Source organism: Phyllostomus hastatus, unplaced genomic scaffold (assembly GCF_019186645.2).
Source record: "Phyllostomus hastatus isolate PE091 unplaced genomic scaffold, TTU_PhHast_1.1 phas_contig_437, whole genome shotgun sequence".
In the NCBI taxonomy this organism is placed as follows: Eukaryota; Metazoa; Chordata; class Mammalia; order Chiroptera; family Phyllostomidae; genus Phyllostomus; species Phyllostomus hastatus.
In genome coordinates this window covers 1-20,375 of record NW_025333881.1, presented here as the reverse complement: position 1 = coordinate 20,375, position 20,375 = coordinate 1, and the positions used below count along the sequence as shown (strand labels likewise).

The 20,375-nt window shown below is 47.0% G+C and overlaps 1 long non-coding RNA gene and 1 pseudogene across 1 annotated transcript; one reads left to right on the top strand and one right to left on the bottom strand.

Moving 5' to 3' along the window:
- The window catches only part of LOC123822858, a 35,988-nt pseudogene extending 23,309 nt beyond the window's left edge, over positions 1-12,679 (top strand).
- Positions 12,680-13,133: 454 nt separating this feature from the next.
- Positions 13,134-14,174, bottom strand: LOC123822857. Its single transcript, XR_006786438.1, has 3 exons — positions 14,068-14,174; positions 13,443-13,632; positions 13,134-13,283 (listed from the first exon to the last, which is right to left on the bottom strand). It is a non-coding gene; the product is annotated as an uncharacterized LOC123822857 (long non-coding RNA).
- Positions 14,175-20,375: the final 6,201 nt, after the last annotated feature.

The window sequence follows — 20,375 nt, the reverse complement described above, 5'->3', positions numbered from 1 at the left end:
AGACACGGTGTGACTCATAGTTTGACGTATATTAAAATTATCTTCACGTGGAAGTCATGGGTATTTCTTTGTCTGTGAGGGTCTTAGATACATCCTCAAAATACAGCATGCCCAAGAAAGTTTGCTTCTTATGTATTTAACAACCAAAATGTGATTTAACATTCTAAGTTTGTAAATGGTGAAAAGCACTCCTCACTGGGGCTCGTCCTTGTGCACATCACTTTGGGACTCCTGGTGTTGTTTTTGTCAACTTGGAGAATATAAGCAGGCACATAAACCTTCAGTTAACTCAAGAAAAGATATTTATTGAACACGACATACACCAAATACCTGTGGGCCCCAGACGTAGTTAAAAAGTTGGGAAGCAGAAGGTGTAATCTTCAGAGTTGCCCCTTAGAACTCCTTACTTATTTGTCTTCTCCATGTTTCCCCCAGAATTTGAGCAATTCTGTTTTCCTTCATCCTTGGGCCCCTCTCCCCCAGATGAAAATATGTATGATGTTTTTACAATTGTGGAATGAAATATTCTCTGTGTAAGACCCAAAATGAAAAACCATAAAGGAAAACAAAACTTTTCTATGTCAACCACATGCTCTGTAGATACAAACTCACCCCCATAACCAAACTCAAAGACACATAAAAGTGTTGACAGAGGAAGGTAATGTGTGTCAGTGTTCTCCTGCCAAAGACCCCGAAGAGCATCTGGGGTAGACACTGGGCTGTGTGCATCACCGCTGTGAGGGGGAGTGCACCCCCGGGGATGTGGGCAGCTCGATGGACAGGGTGAGACAGGAGGTGCCCAGGACATGGGCTCTGGACGGTGATCACGGGAGGATCTGTGGGCGCAGGGGTCCCTCTAGATTTGTGTTGTCAGGACCTGGGGGCAAGTCTGTGATAGGGCATCTCAGGAAATACCTGGGGACGAGGCAGACAGGAGCAAGGGTGGGGGTGATAGGAAAGATGCTACCTTGCTTTCTGTTGGCCAGCCCGGGAGCTGCTTGGTAGTGTGTGAGCTGCACCTTGTCTCGTTTCTGTCTGTGCTGAGACAACACTCGGTGTGGAGGTGTTTTGTCTCTTGTCACCGTGATCTCGGGACGCTCTTGTCTGATGCTGATGATCTGTGAGACAGCGTGTGTCCAACCAGAGAATCACCCGGCCCAGCAGTGAGCACCAGGCCGGCTCCTGGGACACTGGGCTTCCCTCTAAGTGCCAGACCCGTTCCAGTGTTTGGGCTTAGTTTCCTTCCTCCTTAAGTTAAACAATTATAGTTGTAATAAACACTCGTAAACAAAAATGAGAATGTGGAATAAGAAAAATAGGAATAAAAATTAAAATCTATCAGCTTGACAAAGATGAAAGAAAATGATGAGCATTTCAACCAGTGGGGAGGGAACACATTCTGTTGTGAAGTTTGAAGGGGTTGAAAATGGGACAAAATTCCTAAAGGATGCTTTTGTAAAAGGTTGCAGCAATTTAAATGTGCTTACATTTTGACACAGAAATTCTTCCTTTAGGAAATTGTCCTAAGAAGATAATCACACTTGTCCATGTATGTGTATTCATATATATTTATATGGATGCATCTTGTATTGTGGTTTTATAAAGTAAAAGGATGGAATATCTCTAAATGCTCCAATCAACAGAGTGATGGTAACTGTGGACAGAGGATCACTTAATGTGTCTCAGGCAGTGACACCATGGGGTCTACAGGCAGGGTCAAGAATAATGTTCAGAGCAAACCCAAGAGGTACTCAATATGGAGTCCTTGTGGGGCACAGGGGAAATAAGAGTCAGAGAGGTTCCGGGTGGTGGAGCTGTGGTGAACTCAGGGTTTTTCCTCTCAGAGCCTTGTTGGCCCACTTTCACTGGGTCCCTTAACAGCTACTGCCACCAGACAGACCTGAGCCTCAGCGGTTCTGCCTCAGGGCAGCCTGTGGTGTGTGGTGTGTGGTGTGTGGTGTGTGGTGTGCGGTATGTGCTGTGTGGTGAGAAGGTGCTTGCCTTTCTTTGGAAAATATTCCAAAACCCAAGTCCAGGGGATTTTGAAAGTATCTTTATTAAAGCTGGGGACAGTGATGCTAAGGAAAGGCTTAGGGCAGAAGAAGTAGCTGGAGAAAGTCTAGGAGGGGCAGCTGTCAGCTCACTGGGAAGTCTGAGAAAAGGGGGCCATGGAGACAGGGTGGAGGTAAGCCCAGTACTAGCTGCCCACTCCCCTGGCTGAAAATCTCAAAGGCACCTTAGAGCTCAGAAGGACATAAAGAAGTTCATGTCTGACATGGGGATGTGGGTGTGCTCTAGAACAAGCTGCCCCAGGTCTCTGCTGGAGGGTTTTTATCTCTCTTCTCTGGGTGAGAATCTAGGGGAGGCTGTCTGCAGAATGTTCACCAGCTTTCTATGAGTGTTTTAAATACGCTGATGCATCAAAATGAGCACATAGTTGGGTTGGAGATTATCATCTGGTCAGCTCCACTGTTTTAATTTTCCCTTAGTTCTGTATGGCTCTAATGGTTTTTGTTTTGTTTTGTTTGTTATTTGTTCCCGTGATTTCTTCTGTCCTTGGGTTCATCTGCACAAGTGGCATTAATTGAATGTCTGTTGTTTATTTTCACTCCGGGCAGGGAGATTTAAGCTATGTCTTCCCTAGTTAGGGCGGAGAGGTACAAACTATTTCTTCTCAGTGTCCTTGGTTAGGGAAAGATGAGGCCTTGTGATTTACCAGCTGGCTGTAAGTTGTTCAGACTGTTTGGCCTTCCTTAATTTTCTTGCCTCAGTTTCCCCATTTCTCTTGCCTAGGAATTTTCCTAGCTCCTTACTATCCTGCCTCACTATGACTGTACACCATGCAAGTGAATGTTTGCAAAGTTCCAGAATGTTCTATGATAGGGCTCAGCTCAGGAGGACATCAGGAGTATTTCACCTTAGCTATCCAGACCACAGTGAAGTTCATCACCCAGCATGGGTTTCAAAGCCTCTACTGTCTCAGGATTAGTTAGAATGTGGAGACAGAATGCAGAGAAAGAGTAGGACCCTGGCTCAGTGACTCTGGCACTGTGGTGGGGCAGATGGGCCATTAGCAGGAATCACACAGAGAAATGTAATCATGACCCAGTGCTGTGAGGGAAAGGTTCCTGATATCACATAAGCAGATAACCAGCAGACGTATGGGTCCCATTCCACTGGTCTCCATCTTATCTGAAAGATGTAAAAGATAATGGCATCTAAAATAGAACAATTATACACAATCATAGAACAGGAAAGGTCTCTTGGAAATTAAGAATATCAACATATAAATGAATAATTCAATAGTTGAACTGGAAGATTCAAATTGTACTCCTACTGAGTTATACAAATGGAAAAATGTGGGCAAGCTGGAGAAAAGACCTATTAGTCTGTCAGTCAAGGGATCCTAACAAGTTTATAACACCTGTCTAAAAATAATTATGAGTAGAGAATGATTTAAAAATTTTCAACAATATTTCTCAAAGTTTAAAGGGAAAAATTTGTATTTTAAAGGGCCTAGTCAAAGCCTTGCTACAGCAAATAAAAACAGACCCATATAATGACACATCATGATGAAATTTCAGAAACGGGCTGGAAGAGACCTTGAAAACTTCAATGGCAACAAATATGGGTCTGGAGACTAGAAGACGCTGATGCAATGTGTTCCATTTTCTGCAGAAAAAAATTTCCAACACAGAGTTCCACATCAAGTCCAGATGTGAGTAAGGGCTAGGAGAGCCTACAGTTTCTTCATGTGTTTAGAGTTTTAATAGTTAAGTTTCCATGTTCTTTTTTGGAAAATACTACCAGGAAAAGTGGGGAAAATGAGGATGCAAACCAAAAAAGAACATGCAGGTACCCAGTGAGAGGGGAGCCAGAACAAGAGAGGCCAGGGCTGACCGAGATGAGGTGACACACATCCAGAGTGTCAGCCTGGCACCAGGTGTGCAAGGACCTGGTCCCCCTGTGGCAGGACCAAGGGCTGTGGACAGGTGTCTGCAGAGATGACAGAGGTTGAAAATCTGATGTGTTCCAACATGTACTCATGAAGATTTAGACTCTGGGGAGAGGAATGGAATGAGTGTGTGAAGCCAGACAGAATGACGCTGTGGCTGACATAGGACCAGATGTAATGACCAACCACCCCCTACCCTAGTGCTGACCAATCAATGGAGACCTTGGCTCTGAGTTCCTCAGCCCCCTATGCAACCCATCCACTAGAAGCCATTGAGGAGCCAACTAGGTCTTAGAGCAACAATTTACTGGTGACGCTGGGTTTGTGCTGCTTCCTTAAATAAACCTTTCATTTCCTTTTTTTCTTTTCTCTTTTCTTTTTTTTTTTATCTTGACCCAAGGACATTTTTTTCATTGCTTTCAGAGAGAGAGGAAGGAAGAGGGAGAAGCATTGATGTGAGAGAGAATATTGATAGGCTGCTTTCCCTGGGCGCCCAGACCAGGGAACATACACTAAACCCAAGCATGTGCCCTGACCAGGAATCAAGCCCACAGCCTTTGCTGCATGGGACAACACTCCAAATTACCAAGCCACCCACCCAGGGCTGACAAAAATTCTTTGGGGAAGTGTCTGTCTAGAATATTGATTACTTTTTATTGAGTTATTGTTTTCTTATTGTTGAGTTTGATGATTCTTATATATGGTGTAAAACAAGTGATTTGCAAACATTTTCTCCCAGTCTGTGGCCTGAGCTCTTTTTGCAGCCATAACACTAATACTAATGCACAGATATGTTTTTCTGGGAAGGGAAATCAGAAGTGACTCACTTTGGTGGTTTCCTGGTAGAAGACTTTGGTGACTGAGGGAGCAGGGGGACAATGTGACTCATTTATTTTGTGTATTCTTGAGAGTGTTTTGAGTTCTCTTGCATAACGTTTTCAGAAAACAAATTACATAAAATCTCTTCACTTATAAAACTCCTGACAGACCATCCTCACATCACGATTTAAGATCCAGATTCTGAACCTGTCCTCTGGGACTAACCATTTGCTTCAGAAATTCAATTGCTGAAAAACTTGGCTGGACTCCATGGATGAATTTTCCCACAGAAAATAGCTCAAAATGTCATGTATAATAAAAAAAAGCATTTTCTTAAAAGCAACAAAGAGTTGAAAAGATACTAATGACCACACCCAAGAAGAAGGGAAAGACCCAGCTTGGCCTCCACAGAAGGCAGCGCCCTGAGTGAGCAGTGGGGGAAGGTGTGCAAGTTCATTGCCCAGAGCCCAGACATGGAGCCCAGCACTGTCAGCTCTGTGCTGAGCTCTTGACTTGCCTCTCCATCTGCCTTCCCTTTTATACAAGTCAACAAAGTGTTTTTAGTTGCCTTCCATGAGAGAGCATCTTGCATCCCCATATGAGAAGGGGGAAGACTGGAGAAAGGCCGAGTGAGTGCTGGTGAGAATTCCTTTGCAAATGGGACAAAAACAGTGCAAAGTGGATTGTGACCTGGAGATATTCCTGAAGATGGCTCAGCTAGGTCTGGAGGGCAGTGATCCAGTCCAGGCAGAGGTTTCCATAAATCCAGCCTCATTGCTTCAGAATGAATCAACCAGGGAATAGTTACAGATACATGATAGGTATGCCATGCATGTGTTCTTGATTTTAGAAGGAAATTCACTGAAGCTACCTACCCAAAGGGACAATGAGCTCTCTTACAAGGCGACAGGGCACAAAAGCAGAAGACTAGAGGCTTTAAAACCTGCTTGGAGCTGAAACATCTTAACATCAGCACGATGACAGCATTGTCAAATGCTAGCTACTCTTTTTCAGGGTGAAAGGGGCCAGCAACCTGCTGCTCATGGGATCCAAAGAAAATGTACCTGGGTGTGGTCATCAGAGGAAATCAGCTTCAAGCATTTGCTGCCATGCTGATGTCTCACCAAAAGCAACCTCAGCTAATGGTTCTAGCATCTTGGACAGAGCTGTTACTGAAGCAATGTGTTGTCTGCAAGCAAATTATAAAGTAATGTTACCTCTGAAGAGCTTGAGGATCTTTAGAGATCCCTGCAGCTAGGGCAGAAAAGTTAGCTTCGCAAAGGATAACAGAAGGACGTATGAATGGATTTATTGATCAGATTGGTGGTATAGTTTATTTTGAAACCCTGGAAGTCCTGCTAACATGGGACAAACATCCAGTCACTTCATTTGCAGGTAAATAACCTTTTGGAGAGAATTATTCAGACAGCACCAGAAGGCACAGCACAAACCATGGACACCCAGAAAGACCAGAGACTCCTGGCAGAACTGTGCACACTACACCTTCTTATGCTGTACAGATTAGTGTCACTGTCTGCAAAGCATTTACACAGACATTTCAATCCCTTTCACTCGGGATTCCATGGAAAGGAGACGTTATTAAAGCAGGATATACAAGCATTTAAAATGTGAATTCCCATATATTCAGGGTCTCTGTGCATCAGGCTGACTCAGATGTTTCAAAGGGTTTTTCTTTAAACAGAGTAAGTGAATATCTGTGGCTAAAATTGTTTGGGATTTGTGATAACGTTGTCATTGTGTGAAACTTAAGTGCTTTGTGTCTCTCCAAATGTGGTTATTCTAATAAATGGGGAAGTGAGCAAAACTAAAGTAGTGTTTTGTGTTTTAAAAAATAAATTAAGAAAACCCGAGTGTGAACAGAACCCCATGTCCAAATTTCAGTGAAAAAGCAAAACTTTACGTGGCAAATGTATACGTGGCCACTTTATCTCTTTGTAATGGGATCTTATCCATCCAATGAACAAAGTTCTCAGAGGGCCAACCGTGTAAAACAAATCTGCGCAGGTAAGAGGAAGCAATTCAAAGGAACTACCTGATTTTCTCTGTATTATGACAGCACATTGCAGACATATCAGGGGGGAAAGATACAAAACAATGGTTAAAACAATTTTTCATTTCCCAAAGTCTTTCTCTTCATCCATGAAATAAAATCTTTGCCCACAAAAGAGTAATATGAATCTAGACCAATACTGGATTATGTGGTAAACCAATACCTTGGTAAGTCAAGTGTCACCCACATTCACATTGAGGTAAATTTGTGGAAAATGTTCAATATTCCTGAAAAAAGGGTGATTCCTTTTAACAGCTGCACTGATCAATGGGGAGACATATTTCTTCTATAGTTTTATGGATCTTTATCAAGCTCATTATATTCTGGATTGACTTCAAAATCTTCCAGTGAAGCTCCAATTTCAAACTGAGCTTCTAAGGTCAGCACAGATTTTATGTAATAAATGGTACTGAAGACATAATTCCTGAAAAGAGTAGTCATGGTTACTATTGAAGCTATCTTCTATATATTGACCTTCTCAACTGTGGTTTTGCCACGTCAAGAGCAGACTCAGGAGTTCTAGGTCCCTGAGGAGCAGCAGGGAGGGCCTGATGCTGGGTGAACAGGAAACTAAGACCTGAAACATCTGCATCAACCACAGACCAGAATCTACAAAGTGAGTGATGTAAGGAAGTAAAAATGGAATCGAGCTCATAGAAAGTGACACTGGTGACCACCAGCATCAGCACGGTGTGGGTGGCTCTGATCTCTGGAGGGCATTGGTGGTGACTGTGGGGGTGTGAATGTGCTACAGCCTCTGGAGGTGTCTGTGCAGGTGAAGCACCATGGAGACGCTGGGCCAGATGGTGAGGACAATGAACGTGACATCAGGACATGACCACAAGATGGTAATGCTTGCACTGGATTTCGAGGGTGAAACTTAACACTTCCCTTTGCTGTTGGTATCTTTTTGCCTGTTCAGTGGAGCAGTGACTTTCACAAGTGCAGAGATATTCATTAAGAAACTGGCCCTGGCTGTTGTAGCTCAATAGATTGGCCAAAGACCTGCGAACCAAAGGGTCTCCAGTTCCGTTTCTGGTGGGGTCACATCCCTGGGTTTGGGGCCAAGTCAGGTTCCCAGTGGGGGGAGTGCAAGAGTCAACCACACATTAATGTTTCTTTCCTTCTCCCTCTCTTTCTCCTTCCCTTCTCCTCCTTCTAAAATTAAATAAATAAAATCTTGAAAGAAGAGAACAAAGAAAGAAACTGAACATCCAGCTGAACATTCAGCAGTTACAACAGGAAGGATGGAGGAGCTTGGGGGTCCTCTTCTGAGCATCCTCCTTTCCACTCTCCCAGGGTTCTGTGAAGAACTTATAGGTGCTCAGGACTCAGGTGGTCACAAGGTGGCACTCTCTGTACATAACACACACACACCCAAGACTGGAAGGGGTTGGGGAGGTGGGAAGATGCTCTAAACCAAAGCTGCCAAACTGTGGGGAATCCCAGAGGAGAGAAAAATCATAACATTGGCCATGGCTGTGTGGGTGAGGATCACGTCTTTAGGTCTCTGCCTGTGTCCCAGCAAGACTGAGGGAAGAAGTATTTGAAGTCATGAAAGGCAAGGATGTACACTAAAGATCACTCAATGCAACAAAGCTATCATTTAGAATGGAAGAACAGATAAAGTGCTTCCCAGAGAAGGTCAAGTTAAAGGAGTTCATCATCACCAAGCCCTTATTATAAGAAATGTTAAAAGGACTTACCTAAGAAATTGAAAAAGATAAAAAACTATGAACAGTAAAATGACAACAAACTCACAACTATCAATAAATGAACCCCCCCCCCAAAAAAAAACTAAGCAAACACCTAGACCAGGAGCAGAATCAGAGAAATGGACATCACATGGAGGGTTTTCAGTGGGAAGGGGGAGGGGAGAAAAGAGGGGGGAGGCACAGGGAAGAAGGAGCATAATTGGTAGGCATAAAATAGACAGGGAGAAGTCAAAAATGATATAGGAAACAGAGAAGTCAAAGAACTTATACATACAACCCATGGACCTGTACTAAGGGGGGATGATGGAGGGTTGAGGGGTGCAGGGCGGAGGGAGGAGGAAAGAGGGAAAATTGGGACAAATGTAATAGCATAATCAATAAAATATTTTAAAATAAATCAAATATACTGGGAAATTGACCTTAGCCCTCTCATGAGTTCATTTCTATGGAAACTAAGTGGCCAGAGGAAAAATTAGAGCTTCTGGATAATGAAATAGTAGAACGTCATAGTTCATCTAACCAAAAATAATATAGAAGGTAGAAAGGACAGTGGACAAGGGAGGAAGATGTTATTAGCTTAATAAAACTTCTGATGATACATGCACAGGGTTTTGGTGGCTGGGACACCAGTTCCCCTCAGACGCTTCCTTGTCTAGTATTAGGCATTTTGTGTTCCTAATCGGTGTTGCAGGTTTAGTACAGTTACTCCTGTCCCTGATGTGAAATGTTACACTAGAGGCAAAAAAACACAACTTACCACAAGCAGTGGAAAGACTCAGGTCACAGCAGCTGAAAAACTGGAAAAGGTCCAGAACATTCACAAACAAGGACGTGAAGGCTCTGACTGCCTCCTGTTCCCCCACCTTCTCTGAATAATAACACTTCAACCTTCAATGCCGTCTGGGGTTATAGTCTGGCCCTGTTCCCATTGGTCCGTCCTGTTCAGCCAGACAGACCTGACTCTGAGACGGCCCAGGAGTGAGCCTTCCCAGCATGGTGGGGCCTCCTACCCATCCAAAGGCTTGGTCAGCAATGCATGCTTTGATTGGTTTATGACCAAAAGGGGGGGGGGCATGTGGAAGGAAAGGGGCCACATAGTAACCTGAGAAGCTCAGGGGAGGCCTGTGTGGCAGCCTTACACACTCAGAGACCTAAGGGAACCTCACTGGTCATCCCGAGTGACCCAGGGCTGGTCTCCCTGTGGGTTCTAGTCCCACAGCTCTTCCTGCTCACAGCCTCAGGTCTGTTAAGTGGCTTTTCCTGAAATAAAATGAGCCCCCATTAATCTGCATATAAATTCTTTTATTTTTAAATTACAAAATGTTGGGTTCATTATTTGCTGCAAGAATCACTCAGGGGTATCATTGCAGAGAGCGAGCATTCCAAGGTTTTCATGATGTTGAACTGACAGCCACTTTCTCATCTTCCGCCTGACTTTCCCCATGGTAAGGAACACATTATGTACCCTCCACCCTCATATGATGATGTGTGAGGTACCTTTCCTCACCCAGAAGAAGAAAACATTGAAATGTGCATTTCAGTCATTTCCCCAGCCTGGGCCCTATCTCACCACTGAATTGTGTGCATGCAAATCTGTCTGAGACCAGGATGGCTTGTGAGCTTGTCCGAAAACACTCAGATTTCTCCCAAAAGTTACTGTCAGAATGTGGGGCATGAAGTCCAAGTCATCACTTTTTTTAACTTAAAGTAATTTTTTTCTTTTTCTTCTTTTTATTTATTTTTTCTATCAGTGTATATCCCTCTCAATACAATCTCGCACCTCCAACCACCCACCCTGCCCCCCGTAATCACCACGCTGTTGTCTGGGTCTATGAGTTTAATGTTTTTATTTTTAATTGCAGTTGACAGTCTATATGTCATAATAAACTTTTTGTTAAGTGAAGTCACAGGGCTGTCCCCATTCAATGAGAGAGACAGAAACATGAGTGACACACACAGTATCCACATGGGAGGTGACGGTGTCCCAGCAGAAATTCCTGAGGGGACAGCACCTCCTGCAGGGGGATTTGAAACAAGAAAAGTGCGTGTGTGGATCTCTGAAGGGCAGACACTTCTCTGTCTAGGCATCTGTATAAGAGATGGGCTTCTCCAGAAGACTAGTAAGAAGATTTTCTGTTGTTTCCCTGTAGGTGGCGCTGAAACACAAGTTTGTTTGTTTGTTTTGTTTTTTAGTTCCCTTGCACCACGGGTTTTTTCTCTGTCTGCAAGGATGGTGGGAAATGGCTCCTGATCCCTGCAAAGGTGAGTGTCTCCTCTGTGTTCTGGTCACCTTGGTTTCAGGGCACTAAGCCAATGGGGGAATTTGGGGGAGGAAGGGATGGGGTTTCAAAAGCCTGAAATCACAGTGCTATCCCCTGCAGACAGATGTTGCAGACAGCCCAGCTGCTGGGGGCAGGGTGGGGGCTGGAGGGGTGAGCTGGGGGCAGTTGGCCACTGCTTTTATGGCTTTGTTCTCCTACAAGTGGTGACCTGGGGATCTCTGTAGCCTCCCCTCTGTACCTGCACTTGACCACGGCATTAGCAGCAGAGAACGCCTGTCCCCCATGGAAAAAGTGTTTCTGTGCTACGCTTCCAGGTTTGCAGATAATGTGCTCTGCAACCCCCAAATCAGTGCTACAGCATCTTTGGTTGCATGCTGCGCGCTCTGGGAGGGTGAGAGGGAGTGAGCACAGGGGGAATGAGGGAAGGCCAGGCCTGGGAGAGCAAGGGGAGGCGGCTCAACTTTCCCCCACTGAGAGAAAACACTATACCTTTATATGTTGTCACATCATGTGACAACATATAAACTATCTTTTCTTCCCCAAAAAAAGAAAACATTTAAATGTGGATTTAAGTCCCTTCCCCAACCTGGGCCGTAGCTCAACACAGAATTGTGTGCATCCAAATCTGTCTGAGACCAGGAATGCTCATGGGCTTGTCACAAAATACTCAGATTTCTCCCCCAAACTTCTATCAGATGCTGGGTAAGAAGTCCAAGTTAGCATTTAAAAAAAACTTTGAATAATTTTTTATTTTTCAAAAACAGTTGACATATTTATTAGTTTCAGCTATAAAGCACAGTGATTAAACATTTATATTGCTTACTAAGTAACCTCCCCAATAAATCTAGTAGCCAACTGACAACATACATAGTCACAACAATATTATTGATTGTATTTCTTAAGCTGTATTTTGCTTCGACCCTACTAATCAATGTTGATGGCTAATATAGGACAACCAGCACATTTTCACTGATTTGGGTGGAAGTTATGAGAGGAGCCAGGGAGGGTGAGTGTAGAAGTGGTGAAGAGCACAGCAGGACAATCTCAGAATATCTCCGCATAAGTTACTAATGAATGACAAACACCAAATGCTGAATGTATGATGGGGAAACATGGCCATCACCAACTGCAGTGAGTGACCAAGATGAATGTCCCCACTGTTGGGACAGGGAGGTGCAGTGTCCAGTTCTTGTCTTTCCTCTTCCACAGTCCTGGCTCCCTTAGTGGCTTCATCCACACTCACGGATTTAAGTGTCATTCTTGTAGCATCACCTCCAAGTCTATGTCTCCAGATCAGACATTTCTCCTCAAGGTCTCCACACTCATCTGTCCAACCTGACACCTCACTGGAGTTTCTAACAGACATCTCACTGTGACCTTCTCTTCAGCTGAACATATGAAATACCCACCCCTCCCCCACATGTGCTCCTGCCAGAGTCTTCCCCATCTCTGCTGATATAACCCTATCTTTTTGCCGACACAGTACAAAGGTGGGGTGCCTTCCTTGACTCCTTTCCCACACCCCAGATTGAATCCTTAGGAAATGCTGTGAAATCCATCTTCCAAATGCATTCAGTGTCCAGTCCCTTGCCACTGTTTCCACCACTCACAGCCCTGTCAGAACACCCAGCACCTGCAGCCTGGAACCCTGGGAGCTTCCCCACACCTTTCCCTCCTGCCTCACTGGTCCCTTGTCTCCTGATTCTGTCCTCAGCTCAGCAGCCACACTGACCCTGTGGCCCGAGGACTCTCTCTTGGGGAGGAACTCTCAGAGGAAGCTACTACGGAATTTGCCTCCTTGGCCATGACCTTCCAGGACTCAGCATCTTCAGGATGAGAACAGTATCTGCAGTGGATTAAGGACAGTGGAGGCTGGAACAGTTCCTGCTGTAAGCAGGTGTTCTCACCTTCTGATTGGTCAGCTCTCTGACCCCACAGGGACACCCCTGAGGTCTACAACACAGGCCCTGGAAGCTTGCAGGGACTCCTAGGCTACAAAGCAGCACTCCATTAGAATCAGGGGACTCAACCAGCCAGAGGCAGAGGATCCAAAAAGTACATTTGGATGTGCAGGGAGAAACCCTTAATTGCACACGGTGCCCAGGTGGTCACAGGGAACATCACTGGGGAGCTGTGTGGTCCCCTTGTCACATGGCACACAGTCTGTCCCTCCTGGGTTGTCTCCACACATCCTGGTAAGTTCATGAATATAAAGTGGCTTTGAATGGCTTAACAAACAGGGAAAATGTATTGAGAGAATAACACCTACCAGAAACAGAACACCTTGGAGCTTTTAATCTACATCACTTTTGATTTATTTATATATTTATATAATATTCAGATGCTGGTTGCAGAAACAACAGAGAGGGACCCTTAAAGTCCCAAGGGAGGCTGTAGTGACTATTTCAGCACCAACTCTTGGAGAAAGCAGCTCTGTCACCCTGGAAACAAAGGTATTGTGAACAAATTCAGGTCAGTCTCAGAAGTGTCACATTCTCCCACAGCCATCACATGCTCAGAATGTCCCACTCTGAGAATTCCCAAAACCCAGTTGTGTCCCTGTTCCCAATGCCCCCCACTCCCTGCCCTCAGGGTCTCACCCTTAGGAGCTGTGAGAGACACATCAGAGCCCTGGGCCCTGTCACTGCCTGGGGAAGACACAACAGCAGAGTTACAGGGTGGGAGAGCCCCCTCTCAGACTCCAGCCCACACTCTCCCAAGGGTCCCAGACATCACCTCCCCAACACCCAGACTTACAGGCAGCCTGAGTGTAGCTCTCCCTGCCTCTGCCTGTGGGAAGAAAATGATCTGTGAGAAGTCAGGGGGAAGGCTGTGTCCTGTGACCCTAAAGGAGCCCCACACTCCTGAAGCACAGGGAAGGTTCCAGAACTGTGACTGAACACCCAGGGTAGGATCAGGAAAAACAGGGAAAGTACGTGTGTGGGGCTGGACCACCCACCCTTCTGGATGTCTGTCCTCAGCAGGGACCTTCCCCTCTGACCTCTGACAGCATGGGAATCAGACCCCATCACTAGAATCATCAGGTGATAAATGTGTCCCTCACTTTCCCATGGGGCCTCACTAAAGAGTCAGTGTTAGCAAATAGGCCCCAGATGGACAAGCACCCTGTGTGGGGGGTATGATGCCCATTAAGGAGGCAGAGCACACTTCCACCTGGGCTTGACCCCCAGGGTGACAGAGAACTCAGCCCCACCCCTTGCCCACCTGAGCACTTCCTCCTCCCCAGCACAGCTCCAGTGACCACAGCTCCAAGGAGAACCAGGGCAGCAACAATGACCACAGATGATGGTGATGGTGGTCTGAGGAGGGGGGTCTGCAAGGGGAAGATGAGAGGTCAACCTCAGGCCTGAGTCCTGACCCTGCTCAGGGACACCCTGAGGAGAGGCTCTGTGCCCACATCCCCTCCTCACCCCATCTCAGGGTCAGGGGCTGGGGCAGCCCCTGGTGCTGCACATGGCACGTGTATCTCTGCTCCTCTCCAGGGGGCACAACCACAGCTGCCCACTTCTGGAAGGTCCCGTCCCCCTGCAGGCCTGGTCTCCACAAGCTCCATGTCCTGGGTCAGGTCCTCCCCTTCATGCTGCCAGGTCAGGGTGATGTCCGCAGGGTAGAAGCCCAGGGCCCAGCACCTCAGGGCTGACCTCATGGTCAGAGATGGGGTGGTGGGTCACATGTGTCTTTGGAGGGTCTGAGGGGAGGGTGAGAAAATTCAGGAATTCTGCATGGCCTTGGGACACTCCAGCAGTGCTCATGTGACCACCCTGAGAGTGGACAGGACAGCTGGGGTGGTGGAAGGGAGAGCAACACCGAGACACCAGCCTGGGCAGAGCCATCTGGGATAATCTCCTATTTCTTGGAAAGTTCCAGAATCAGGGTAAGAACCTAGGGTAGGAGGGCCCATGCCTCTAAGTGGTGACACAGCCTTAGGTGGAGGCAGAATCACTCAGAAAAGCACTAATCAGGCCTCCAGAGAAGGTCTCAGCCAGAGAACCAGGGAGAGTGTCCTGGTGCACCAGGTGCTGCAGGGTGTGATGGAACCGCTGAAGAATGTTTTAGGGAGATGCTGGGTCCCTTATTGTCCTTTAGAGAAAGCTGGGCCCCTGGGTGAGTCACAGAATGAGGAAACCAGGGGGATTCTTCCTTCTCCCTAGCAGGAGGGACACTCTGACACTGCCCTATTTTCCTCCTCTTTTTGTAGGAAGCCACCCCAGCCCACTAATCCCCTCCTCGGAGAGGCCCGCGCCTTGGTACCTGCTCGGAGCAGCGTCTCCTTCCCCTTCTCCAGGAACAGGTGTAGCCGGCGCACGCACGTGTGATTCAGGAAGACTCTCCGGATGTCTGCGTCAGGGACCTGCACCAACTGGTGCCACCTGAGCCCAGCCACCTTGTGGGCCACGGTCCAGGAGCTCAGGTCCTTGTCCAGGGCAACGTAGTCGGTGCCATCATAGGCGAACTGAGTGTACCCTCTGAGGAAGCGTTCCTCCGACCCCACGACACAGCCGGTCATTTCCTGGAAGGTGTGAGACACTGACCCAGCTCGGAGGTCAGCCTCGCCCACTTAGACCAGCACAGCCCACACCTGGCCTCAGCCTTGGGGTGACCCTGGGACCCTGAGACTCACGGTCCCCCCTGCCGCTATTATGGGGATGGGGGTCGTTCCCGGACCTGGGTGGCGGTGGCTCACCGTCCTCGCTCTGGTTATAGTAGGTGCAAAGCTTGTGTACGTTCTCTAGGGAAGTCTGTTCGTTCTGCTTGATTTCCTGCATCTGTTCCTTCCAAAAATCTGGATCCTCCTGCTCCACCCACGGCTGCTCCATCCAAGGCACCCGCGGCTCCAGCCTTGGCCTGGCTGCGTCGCTGTCGAACCGTAAGATCTCGGTGTCGTCCACATATCCGACAACAATGTACCGGTTCTTCTCGCGGCCTGGTCCGTACATGGCGGTGCTGAAATATCTCAGGCTGTGCGGACCTGGGGGCATGGGGGACATGCGACCTAGGTCTGCGGTTGGGCCGGTAGCGGCAGGGTGCTTGGCGGACAGAACACCGGGCAGTGGTTCAGAGGAGGAGGAAGGGGGCGTGGCCCGGTCAAGCAGGAGTCTGGGGTCTAGGCCTGGGGTGCTGGGACACGCTTTCTCCAGGTCGTGTGCTGCCACTGGATCCCCTCCCTCCTGCCCCGCAGAGGACGTTCCCTCCCAACGCCGCACTCACCGCTCCAGGTCTGGGTCAGGGCCAGGGCCCCGGAGAGCAGCAGGAGCAGGATTTGGTGTCCCATGACCCAGACCCTGAGCGTCTGGGGAGGAGGAGTTCTGGTCACTGCACCCACTATAAAGCTGATGGCTTGTTTAAGTGATTGGACATCTGGTGGCAGTGAGAACCAGGGCAGGGGCAGGGTCCAGCCTGGGGACGTGGCGCTTTGTCCTGAACCCTCCTCCAGCCGGAACCTCTCTGCCCCTCCCTGAACAGTGGCCATCTGGTGTAGCCAAGCCTTGTAAACAGACAGAAGAGATAGTTAGGGGCACTCATTTAACTATTTATGTTCCTCATTCCCTTGACTTCACTGACCTCTCATCACACTCAACATGTCTCTGTCTGTCCTCTGGCTTCTCAGGAAGTGTCCTGCTGTCTGCACCTGATGTCACTTTAACTCGGTGTGACCACCTTAGCCCTGCACCTGTTACCGTCTTTACACCATGAAGACAGTTGTGTTTTGCTGACTGACCACCTACTGGTTCCTAGGAATGATTTACAGGAAACTCCTACTGATACTGCTGCTTTAACTTGGTTACAGAGGGATGTTATCTGATGGATGAACAGGGACATCACTGAGAGGGACATGCAGTAACTTCCATGGTGGATGTAATCGAGAGCTCTCACAGACTGGAAATAAAATCTTCCCAGCACGCTGAACTCACTGCTCTAACTCGGGCAGTGGGGAGGCCTCCTCACTTCCTCAGGGCAGTCCACAAAGAAATGGAAAACTGGTTGCAGATTTATTAGATGCCACACAGGACCCAAGACAATGGGCCTTTATCAAAATTCTGGGGCATTCTAGAGCTGTCACCATGGAAAGGAAAGAAAGTCATTTTGCTGACAGTGAAACTGGATAGGCAGCATTAAACAGAAAAATTATCCAGACCCAAGAATGTTCCCTCCTTTCTACTAAATCAACAAAAAAATTAACTTTTATAGTTTAGACAGACAGCTAAGGAGGAAGAAAAGAGAATATGGCAACAAAAAAGGGGAAACCTTGACCCAGACAGAGGGATGTGGGTTTGATCCAATCAGAACCTATCTTACCTGCAGGGGCCCGACTCCCTGCACTTGAACCTGTACATGAGCCACCACACTGGGGTCCTGGGAAGGTGATTTCATGGAGGGAACGATGTCACTGGAGACCTTCTGCTGCTGTTGCTCATGAGGAGGACAGCAGATGTCCTATCTGTCCAAAGTGCAGCCCAGGGACCCACTCCCTGGGTCCCAAGGACATCTCCCACTCCTGTGGGTCCACGTGAGGTTTGGCAATTGCATTTCATGCAAATCTCACCGTTTCAGGGACACAAATGTACATGAGTGATGACTTGTGTGTTTCCTCACTGGGTTGAGGTGTTGCCTTGCAGGAGATCGACAGCCTTAATGACTGGCAATTCTTGTTAGAAAGAATAACTCCCCACTGGGGAATTTCCTCTGAGTGACATTGTGTCTGAGGGACTCATTTCACTGGGCAAGTCACAAGATCCATGTGGAACATTTGGCCCCTTTTGCAGCACTTTCACTGTGCCCCTCACCCCCGCCCTCTGGACTGGGGGACGCACCAATGGGACATCAAAATTCAACTGGACAGAACTTCAGAAGCCTTTACTCTGCCCTGGACAGAAGCTCTCCCTAGAGTGCAACTCAACCCGAGAGCCACGCCCTTTGGTGAACATGAACCTTCTCCTTTGGGATTGGTCACTGGCCTCCCTGTACATCTGGATGAAAGGGGATGTGGACCAATTTTGCTGAAAGGAGACCTTCTACATCACTGCCAGGGGCTTATTAACCACCTTAAAAACACTGATAAATTAGTAACCAATTCATTTCACACTGTGCTCCTGGAGACACAGATTTCAAAGATCATGGCTTACAACCAGGATATTCAGTCTGTTGGAAGACACATCAAACAAAGGACTCTCTCCAACCTCATTGGAGGGACCTTACCAGGTACTACTAACTAACCCACATGCAGCCCAACTCAGAGGAGTTAATACCTGGGGTCACGTTTCTCATTTAAAAAGGCGCCTGATAGTTCATGGAGATCTGCCCCTTCCCTGACATTTGCCTCCATCCACAGCGGAGATCAAGGACCTTTCAAGGATGAGAAGCCACCGACCAGGCAAGCAGACAGCTGTCCCAGCACAGCAGTGGGGACTGCAGGCTCACAAATTGATGCTGCTGTTGATGGAATGCACATAAGATGATTTTATATCATTATTATCCTCCTCCTGGCTTACAGGTGGAGACGGTACCTGTCTCCCCAGAACCCTCTCCCTTAATAGATATGAAACATTTAGCTTATGTATGTGCTATTCTTTCCCACCTACTAGACAATGATATTCTAATTAATAGTTATGGTAATGAAGTTAATGCTTTGTTGGCCACACATTGGGCTTCTCCTACTATTGATACACACTTTGGAACTTTTTTCCTGAATATATCTATTATAAAGGACCCATCTAGGGGAAATTCTTCCAAGGACACGTCCCTGATAATTCCCCTGCTGGAATCACATATGGACCCACCTAGGTGAGTGTTGTGTAGCTACAGCAATGGGTGATGAAGAGCTAACAGAGACACCTGCATGTGGTGGGAAAGGCTGGCAGTGACTGACTCTCTCTGTCACAGTGTGTCTGGTCCTCGGACTCACCAGCCCTGTGCCTGTGGCTGCATGTCTGTGAAACAAGAAAAAAATCAATGGCTCCCCATTTTCAAAATTTATTGTTATTACTTGTGGGGCAGATATATCTGTAAATACCCCACTCTCTTGTGACCTGGATGCTTGTGGGAAGCCCTATGGAATATTCAAACTCTAGCTGATTTGGAAGTAATAACCCCTACTCATTTAACTACCGATGGAGAAGTCAACATTTCTGGGTCCATTAAGTGTACCCCAGCTGCTCCCTGGCCATGGGTACCCAATGGCAACAACATCCTTGGTGGATCCCACCCCACCCGCCCTCTAAAAGAAATAAAAGGGTACTTGGAGGATTAGGGGCTGGACTTGGTATTGGGGCTGGACTTGGGGGAAAAGGTACAGGGAAGAAGAAGCATAATTGGTAGGCATAAAATAGATGGGGAAAGGTAAAAAATGATATAGGAAACAAAATTCAAAGAGCTTATATGTACAACCCATGGACATGAACTAAAGGGAAGGGAATGCTGGAAGGTTGGGAGGTGTAGGCTGGAGGGGGATAAAAGGGGAAAATTGGGACACTTGTAATAGCATAATCAATAAAATATACTTTTAAAAATCCAGTGTACTGGGAAATTGAACTTAACCCTCCTATGAGGTCATTTCTATGGAAACTAAGTGGCCAGAAGAAAAATTAGAGTTTCTGGATAATGAAATAGTAGAACGTCATAGTTCATCTGACCAAACATAACACACAAAGTAGAAAGGACAATGGATGAGGGAGGAAGACAATATTAGATTAATAAAACTTCTGATGATACATGCACAGGATTTTGGTGGCTGGGACACCAGTTCTCCTCAGACACTTCCTTCTCTAATATTAGATGTTTTCTGTTCCCAATCAGTGTTGTGGGTTTAGTACAGTTACTGCTGTCCCTGGTGTGTAAATGTTGCACTAGATATGGAAAAACACAACTTACCACAAGCAGTGAAAAGACTCAGGTCACCACAGCTGAAAAACTGGAAAAGACCCAGAACATTCACAAACAAGGACGTGAAGGCTCTGACTGCCTCCTGTTCCCCCACCTTCTCTGAATAATAACACTTCAACCTTCAATGCCATCTGGGGTTACAGTCTGGCCCCATTCCCAGGGGTCTGCCCTGTTCAGCCAGACAGACCTGACTCTGAGACGGCCCAGGAGTGAGCCTTCCCAGCATGGTGGGGCCTCCTACCCATCCAAAGGCTTGGTCAGCAATGCATGCTTTGATTGGTTTATGACCAAAAGGGGGGCATGTGGAAGGAAAGGGGCCACATAGTAACCTGAGAAGCTCAGGGGAGGCCTGTGTGGCAGCCTTACACACTCAGAGACCTAAGGGAACCTCACTGGTCATCCCGAGTGACCCAGGGCTGGTTTCCCTGTGGGTTCTAGTCCCACAGCTCTTCCTGCTCACAGCCTCAGGTCTGTTAAGTGGCTTTTCCTGAAATAAAATGAGCCCCCATTAATCTGCATATAAATTCTTTTTATTTTTTAAATTACAAAATGTTGGGTTCATTATTTGCTGCAAGAATCACTCAGGGGTATCATTGCAGAGAGCGAGCATTCCAAGGTTTTCATGATGTTGA